Below are 10149 nucleotides of genomic sequence, written 5' to 3' on the forward strand. Positions count from 1 at the left end.
TTGTAAGCAAAGTCAGTTTAATGACCTGATCTTGCTCTTATGCATTAGTAGTGTCAGAAAATTATTTTCTAAGGCCACGAATATATGGATTTGATATGATTTTACATTGAATGTCGGCTGAATTTGATTGTAATACCTCAAAAACTGCCTCCCACCCTTTTCTGGACCCACACCAATTTGCCTACCGTAGCAATAGGAGCACAGAGGATGCAGACACAGTGCCGATTCTGTACTCACACACTTGGTTGTTTGTTGACTTCAGCTCAGCATTTAACACTGTCATTCCCTCCAAGCTGACCACAAACTTTGGAGACCTGGCCATTAACAGCTCCATCTGCAACTGGATTATGGACTTTCTGACCAACAGACCTTAGCATGTTAGGTCAGGCCACACCTGCTCCACCATTATCACACTAAACACCGGCGTACCACAGGGCTGTGTGCATAGCCCATTCCTCTACTCCCCCTACATCCACGACTGCAAGCCTGTGCATGGATCCAACTCCATCATCAAGTTTGCAGATGACACCACAGTTATTGGCCTCATCTTTGAAACGATGAGACTGCCTACAAGGAGGAGGTACAGCGCCTGGCCGCATGACCTGACAACAACCTGCTCCTTAACACCAGCAAGACAAAGGAGCTGATTGTGGACTTCAGGAAGAAGAAAGGAAGCATGCATGACCCGATCCACATTAATGGGATGGTTGTCGAACATGTCTCCAGCTTCAAGTTCCTGGGAACCACCATCTCGGAGGACCTGTCCTGTACTACAAACACCTCCAGCCTGGTCAAGAAGGCTCACCAGTGCCTCTTCTTTCTCAGGACACTGAAGAAGAACCAGCTGTCTTCAGCCATCCTGGTGAACTATTACCGGTGTGCGATCGAAAGCATCCTGACCAGTTGTATTACAGTCTGGTATGGGAACTGCTCAGTTGCTGACTGCAAGGCATTGCAGATGGTGGTGAAAACCGGCCAATGCATCACAGGGACACCACTTCCTGCTGTTGAGAACATAGAAAATGCTGTCTGCGTCGAGCTTGCAGCATTCCTAAGGACTCCTCTCACCCTGAACATGAACTTCTTCAGGAGGTGCTTCAGGAGCCTCCGGACAAGGACCAGCAGTTTCAGGAAAGGCTTTTTCCCTACAGCTGTCTCCTTACTGAATTCTGCCCTCTGGCTGAATGATCCATTTGCATCTGGAATACTTTATATTTTCTATGCACTTTATTTTACTGTCCATTGCACTAGTGTAATTGATGTTTATATGTTTATAGTTTCGGTTTATAGTGTACATACACTTATTACATAATCCATCTGTATAGTATGGTCATATGTAGTACACCTATCTGTATATCATGCTGATAGTATTAACTGCCTTACTTGTATATTTATTGTGCATTATAACATATTTTAGACACTGTAAATCCTGTACTTACTGCTTATTGCACTTCTGGTTAGATGCTAACTGCATTTCGTTTCCTTGTACCTTACATGTGCAATAGCAATATAGTTGAATCTAATCTAATCTAATTATTTATATACATATCTTTTTTAGCTATTTTGCTACTGTATCTAAAAATACCATAAATGGGTAGCTGTGGGTCACAGGTAAAAGTTGGCAAGCCAGCTAGTAGGATAAAATGTTAATTGTTAACAGATTTAATTCAATTCAATTCAAGTTTATTTTTATAGTGCATTTTACGATACAAATCATTACAAAGCAACTTTATAGAAAATTACGATTCTACAATATTTAGTAGTAGCTTATAAGTGGTGACTGTCAATTTGTGCGCATATGACAGGATTTTTCAGAAAAATGTATACAAGACGTAGTCAGCCAGATGATGAACATTATTAACAGCAATTATTATACGATGCAATCACACTTGTAGCATAGTTGTTAGTTCTGTTTGTTGATTTACGGTTAACATCATCTGAGGTCCTCTGAGGGGGTCAACATCATCTCTTCTAAGGTGTTCCAGATCTAGACTGGAGCTTGTGTAAATCATGGTTACCACAGGATGTAAATCCCGTGGCAAAACAGAGAAACAAATAGAGACATCATTAGCATAGCTGCTGTTCTAACAAAGTAAAATTAATTAGTTTAACCCAAGCTAAAGAATAAGAATGCGCATTTGATCAGATACAACTGCAGTCACAAATTATGAGATGCATTATTCGAATGCTTGGCGAAAGAGATGTGTATTTAATCTAGATTTAAATAGAGAGAGTCTGTCTAAACACCGAACATTATCAGGTAGGCTATTCCAGAGTTTGGGAGCCAAATGCGAAAAAGCTCTACCTCCTTTAGTGGACTTTGCTATCCTAGGAACTACCAAAAGTCCAGCGTTTTGTGACCTTAGGGAGCGTGATGGATTGTAGCGTGGTAGAAGGCTAGTTAGGTACGCAGGAGCTAAACCATTTAGGGCCTTATAGGTAAGTAATGATAATTTGTAACTGATACGGAACTTAATAGGTAGCCAGTGCAGAGACTGTACAATTGGGGTAATATGATCATATTTTCTTGACCTGGTAAGGACTCTAGCTGCTGCATTTTGGACTACCTGTAGCTTGTTTATTGAAGATGCAGGACAACCACCAAGAAGTGCATTACAATAGTCCACTCTAGAGGTCATGAATGCAAGAACTAGCTTTTCTGCATCAGAAACAGGAAACATGTTTCGTAGATTGGCAATGTTAAGATGGAAGAAGGCAGTTTTTGTAACATGGGAAATATGGTTTTCAAAAGACAAGTTGCTGTCTAATTTAACACCCAGATTTTTGAATGTAGAGGAAGTAACAGTACATCTGTCTAGTTTCAAATTGTAGTCTACTAGATTCTGTGTACTGTTTTTTGGTCCAATAATTAATATCTCTCTCTCTTATCCGAATTTAATAGGAGAAAATTATTGATCATCCAATGTTTTAAATTTTTAACACACTCTGTTAGCTTAGATAATTTAGAAGTTTCATCTGGTCTCGTTGAGATATATAGCTGAGTTTAATCAGCATAACAGTGGAAACTAATCCTGTATGTTCTAATAATAATACCGAGGGGCAACATGTATATATTGCAACATGCAATATGAATGCAGCTCGAACGTGTCCTCACCTGCAATCAAAGGTAGACATATATCCGCCATTAAAGCAAGTAACAGTGAGTAAAGCAATGGTAATGTGTGTGTGAATAGAGTATTAGCAATGAAGCGCGATTAGCAACAACCACGCTGCTGATGCTAATAGGCTATAAGCTAATAGCGGACCCAGGAGCTCAAAATAAATCTAGTGATAACGAGGCGCTCTGATTGTTTTTGATGTAGAATACGATAGAGGATATATTCACATGTTATAGAAATGGAAATGATGGTGTATAAAATAGATTTTTAAGATAAAAAATAGTAGATAAAAAGAATATAGTGAAGGAGCTCATACTCAGTACACACGGCAACAACAAACAGGAAGTCTTCAAACAGAAGATTTAATCACACATTGGTAAGCAGCTACATTAATAGACATGGGAATAGTGAAACATGAAGATATCAAGGTTCAGAATTCCGCTATTGTCAATGGTACAATACAGCCCTCACTGCCTATGGTTATATATAACACTCTGGATGCAAATGTTGTAATTCTTGTTTGGAGCCTAGGGAGTGTGTATGCCTCAGCATTCAGCAGCAATGGTATGTAAGGGTAAAACCTGCAAGCCATTGTCTAAGCTAGCTGGAAGCCTCTGCAAGATTATATTTTAACATAGCTGTTAAAGATCTCTGCTTTGAATGTAAGATGCAAGAAACTGAAAATCCTGTCAAGGAGAGCACACCTGAATACCAGATATGCCATGTCCTCTTCTCATGCTGCTGTGACCAAACAATGAACCTGACTTTGATACTTAGAGGGCCAGCGTTGATTAATGACCAGACTCTCCCTAACCCAAATAATTCTTGGCAGTCTGCTGCCCCCAGCTGCAGATGTTGTCAGGCATGTTGGTCTGTATACTTTGACAGCACAGTGCCTTGAACTTTTGTAATTTGTGTATGGTTCAGTAGAAGATGGAGTTGAACTGCTAGTGAAAGTCAAGTGCTCTGCAGAACTAGGGGTGGGGGACTTTCATCCATTTGAATTGTCTCCAAGTGATGTTTAATGCCACAGTCACATGAGGTGATGTTACAGAAACTGAATGGATTCATTTTACGGATGAAGAAACATCTTGGATTACAAGCATGCTTCTGTCCCAGTAAAATTCCAGACAATGACTCATCAATACCCTGTATCTGATGAACCCACTGACAAAGTGCAAAAACATCCAAAGTCAAAAGCCAAAAGTCAGCTAAACCTAAAAGCAATGCTGATAAGTCTGAAGTAGATGCACTTAAGAAGTCATCGAAAAACCTTCAAGCCCAGATTTCTATGAAAAGATTGACCCTAGAAAAGAGAAGACTAGTCCTAATTAGAACGTCATCCACAGTGTTGCAAAGTCTTAACAACTGTTGCCACGGGAAAGCCAGTGTTGAGAAAAAAAATAAAAAAAATAAAATAAAAAAACCCTTGACACCCTGAAAGTCTGCAACCTCAGAGCCAAAGATCTGTATGGAGATGCATATAGCCAAACATATTGCATCGTAATAGTCATAAATAGCAGGTAAGGGAAGCTTGAGGAGCTATTACTAGGCTCTGCTAAATGATTGTGAAACAAATATGATGCATCCCAATTAACCTAATTATACTATGCATTAAATGTATGCATTCTTTCTGTGAAAGAAACGTACATAGGTTTGAGTGTGTAGCAGAAAAGTAGATTTAATCAGTCCACCCTTTACACTTAGCTATGTCAGTGTAAACTGCCCTGTCAGTCATCCTCCACATTTCATTTCATTTAATTTCTTACTGTACTGGAGATAAATGAAGTGGCATGTTGTTCTGCCAGTCACAGGTCTTTCATGATGAGAACATTCATGGGTTTTATATAATGATGCATTTAAAAATTTGTTACCAAACGTATCTTTATAAACGTTCACAATGCTGTTGCAGATTAAATATAACACAGACATAACCTCTATCTTGCAGCTAAGCACAATATATAATAAAGCATCTGTTGTGTACCAGTGGTCCGGTGTCTATATTACAAACAGATGTTATAACACTTGTCATAAGGTTAATGCCTAATGACATGTTACATTACAAAACAGATGTCATATCACAGCTGCCGATGTTTCACTGATGTTGTAAATATTCAGTAATTTCACAGCTGATGACATAAAAACATGATTTATTACAAACAAATGTCATATCAGCTGCGACCATTAAAAGGTCAAAAGGTCAAAGCCATGTTCGCTCGATGTGCGTGTGGTATACGTGCGCATGTGCTGTGTGTGTGTGTGTGTGTGTGTGTGTGTGTGTGCAGTCAGTCATCGCACTAAGAGTGAAACTTGCAAAAGTGTTGTCTTTTGTTACAAAACTAAGCGACAACAGTGTCAGATGCAATATATGCAGTACTAGTGTAATAGTGAACGAAGGTGGCAACAGAAGTAATATCATGAAACCTTTACTAACAAAACACAGCATATACTTCAAGCAATGCACTGTATTATATCTCGTGGCTCTAGCTCCAACTGCAATTTACTAGACAAATTCACATTAAAAGTCAATTCAGCGGTAGAGTTACACTCACGGTAAACTGCATTAATTTGCAATCACAAAAGTACATTATTTACGTGTACTTTAAGGCCTTGGTGGTGTAACGTTTTATTTGTGTGCTGTTCTAACATGTGCTTATTCAGAGCGCCATACACTAAAATGCCGGTCAAACAGCACCTGATTATATAGTTATATTAGTTAGCATCTGATTGTGCTAATACTGTCAAAATCACACAAGATTTACATATAAACACAGTTAATTATGTGAAAATTATAAAGTGAAAGTAAATAGGCAAGAGAGAAATGTATCTCTTAAAGGGACAGTACAAAACATACTGCAGCTTGTCATTAAAGGGATAGTTCACCCAAAAATTTAAATTCTGTCATTATTTACTCAGTCATGTTGCACCAAAGATGTATTCATTTGTATTTATTCTTGTGCTGAACACAAAATAATATATTTTGAAGAATGTGGGTAAGCAAACAGTTGCTTACAGAAGTAGACAGAAGTAGAAACGCAGTCAGGTTTAAAACAACTTGACAGTGAGTAAATGATGACACAATTTTCATTTTTGGTTGAAATATTCCTTTAACACAAAGAGAAAAATAACTCACTACTCTTGACTAAAGAACATTAATACAGTTGCTAAAGTGCAGCAGTAATAAAATAACTTGATATTTTCAACAACTTCTTATCTTTTTTCACCAAATAGTATGAATAACCATATCAATAAGTATCGGAATCGGTACCGATAAAATGTAAATGATACCCATCCCTACTTACTACTGCAGGGCTTCATTTTGGATTGGGCTGATTGCAATGAAGCACATTTGAAGTTTTGCCAACAGCAAGTCAGAGTGGTGAAAGACCTCATTCTCTTTCATCTCACTACTAAGCATGGGTAATCACGAAGGCAAAATAAAAAATGCACACAATGGTTCAATGGCATATCCCTCAAATATCTGCCCAAAACACTACAGTTTTGGCCAGGTTTTGTTTTTCCACATAGTTTGCTGCTTCAGAATTTGTAAATTATTTTTCTACATTTCTATGGTATACTGGAAAGCAATAAGTATTTCATCAGTCTAAATGTTTTAATTGGCAAAAACTGTATGCAAATATTCAAATGTATGCAAATATTAAATATTTACAGTGTTAACTCTTCATAACCTCTGTAGAGTGGGACAAGTTGGGTCACACAAAGTCACTTGGAGGCATCTAGATTTGTGTTTCAATGACACGCACACACTCACAAAGTTCAGTCTAGGGCTGCATGACATACCAACATTAATTACGAATTGCAAATGTTTCGTTCCTGAATGAATCAAACATTTAAATGATAAGGTTGCAATGACAAGTCAATTGCAATAACTCACTAATTAACAGTAACTTGCTGCCACCTACTAACAGTTTTTATTTCACATCTTAAAAATCTTTTCATTTTTTAAATCATTTGGAATATCAGTATTCAACGTTTTAGGCATGGCAATGCGATTCAGGGATGTAGAGGCAACGGCTCAGGCACGGTACACTTGATCTCTAACTGCATCGGAGCATGGAACAGCTACTATTTTGTCTGTGCTGCCATCATCATTATGACCACAGACATCTTCTTTTACATATCTGACAACTTATTCTACTAACCCTAACCTAAAAGTCTCTAATGAGAGTTAGTTGACATGTTTTATTTGCCTTTATTTAACCAGGAGAGAACCTCACTGAGATTAAGAATCTCTTTTACAGGAGTGTCCTGACCAAGATAGGCGGCCCAGTTATATAAAAACACATATGACAAACAACAATACATCACAACAGTAAGATATCAGTAAAATACAGCACTAGAAGCATTTGCAAATTAAATCATTTTCCACTGCACGCAAAAGTGTTTTAAATTTACTGAAAGGCACCAACTGATTTAGCCGCAATTTCATTTGAAGAGTGTTCCAGTCTGGTGGTGCAGCATATTCAAAAGCAGTTTTACATAGATTTGTTTGAGCTGTGGGTACATGAAGATTATAATAAGACTGGGAACGCAATGAGTAGTTACCAACTACTTTTTGTTGAAGCAAACAAAAGAGATAGGATGGCGAGAAACCCATAATTGCTTTGTAAATCAATAAGTGACAATGCATTTTCCTTAAAACAGCAAGTGAAGACCAGGAAACTCTATTATATGATGTACAGTGATGTGTAGATAATTTACAATCCGTTATAAATCTTAAGGCACCGTGATACACAGCTTCCAAGGAGGCAAGAAGATAAGAAGAGGCATGCTGGTATACTACATCCCCGTAGTAAAAAAAATCGGTAAAAAAAAGTACCTTTCGTTGCAAAGTTACAGTTAGTAGAATGTCTAAAGTGGACTATCGAAATAAAGTATTTTCTTTAGGTCTATAACAGCTCTGGTTCACAACTAATTTATAAACAGGAATTGTAGTTTGCGAGCTAAGGTGTCAATTATTTAATTAATGTCAGTTAATTAAATAATTATTTTATTACAGAAAATTATTTAACAAATCAATTAATTAACACCTCTGTAATAATACTCTGATACATGCAAGTGAAATTCCCTACGCAGCATAAATTATACATTTACAGAAGAAGCATCTTTGTTGCCCTTGACACCAGGTCGTTGTCCAAGGCTTCGACTCACTATGTGTGCATGATGCACTCACATCTACCTTCTGACTACACTGAAAAAGCTCTGCACTGGTGGTGACACAAATTCGTAACTGACTCCTCAGGAGAAGATGGTCCTGCCACTTGCTCAACACAATGGGATGTCCTTCTTCACTGCAGTTGAACCTCTCTCCTTGAAGTTTTTAGATTATTCAGTAAATGTTTATTTTAGGTGCAAAAATCTTTTCAGAAATGTCCTTGCATGTGAGGACATTTTGATGCAAATGTGACATAACACAAGACCACTATGATTGGAAGCCCTTCTTACCTCCTTTTATACCAACCAAGCTATTCTTATAACTCACTATATCACATGGAGAATGGCATCTACGTTAATATTAGTCTGTTCCATTGTTTTTTCTGAGGTCATCATAGCCATACAGATCCAGTCTGTAACCAGATCAGATGGTGACTGTAGCCATCCAGATCCAGTCCATATCCAGACCAGACGGTGGATCAGCACCTAGAAATGACCTCTACATCCCTAAATGTCAGCAGAGACCATATCAACTAGATGTGCCCCAGAGACAGATCCCCTGTGAAGACCTCGTCACCTCGACGAACATCAAGATCACGGGAAACAGACAAGTCCTCTGCACAATCTGGCCAGAGAACAACTGGCCCCCTGAGCCTGGTTTCTTCCAAGGGTTTTTCTCCATTTATGTCACTGATGCAGGTTTGGTTCCTTGCCACTGTCGCCTTTGGTTTGCTTAGCTGGGGACGCATGACTGATTGCTCAGACACTACCGGAAGAGAGCTAAACTGGATGATGACATCACTGAATCATCAATAAACTGACTTTAGTTGGTAAAATTACTTTTTATTGTTTTGCATTATTGACAAACTACTTTTTTTGACACTGTAAAGGTACTTCGACAGTCAGTCTTCTATAAAGCGCTATACAAATAAAGGTTACTTGACTTGATTATAATTCAGTACAAATGATAGAATGATTTCACCTGACTATTACCATCACCCTTTTGCATAATTTTTGCACACAAACTATTCAGACACCTTGTTCTGACCATGTTTTGCTTAAGTGTTTTCTTTAATTGCTAATACAAACATTTTACATCACAGACTGAACAAAATTAAGCATTGCTTGGTAATTGGTCAACAAATAGCACAAATAAATACATAGAACGAACATACAAATTAAACAAATTTAAAGTTTTAAACAGGGCCCACTAGTACAACCTGCACTTGGGGCCACGTAAACCCCAGCTATGGCCCTGCCAGTAAATTATAAACACATTAAAAACAGAATTTTGCACAGAAAACACCATAGTATCATGTCCACAAACAGAGATTGTATAGATTATTGAGACACAGACAAATATACAATAAGTATATAAGCTAATAAACAATATATATGTCACACCTGTCAGCTAAAGGACCCTGTAAACAGTATCTACTAGGGGTGTAACGATACGCGTATTCGTATTGAACCGTTCGGTAAGAGGCTTTCGGTACGCGGTATGCATTATGGACCGAACGGTTCGTTGGACTAATTAATTATATTTGGAAAATAAAAAATATTGTGAAATATAAATGATATGCATTCAACAAGGTAGCCCAATAACCCAAACGACATAACAGGCAACGCCCCTGACACCCCCGAAGAAGAAAAAAACACCAACTTATATGTTTATGTTAGGCTACTCAGTCAGGCGCTCGCTCACTCAGTAATACACGCTGAAGGCTCGTTGCAAAATGGCCAATGCGTTTAACAGACCAGAAATAGAAGATCCTCCAATAACCAACAGGTCTGGTGTTTGGGTGCACTTTGGATTCCCTGTAAGCTATAATGGTGATGGCAAGAGAGTGGTGGA

The sequence above is a fragment of the Carassius carassius genome, chromosome 25 (assembly GCF_963082965.1).
Source record: "Carassius carassius chromosome 25, fCarCar2.1, whole genome shotgun sequence".
Lineage (NCBI taxonomy): Eukaryota > Metazoa > Chordata > Actinopteri > Cypriniformes > Cyprinidae > Carassius > Carassius carassius.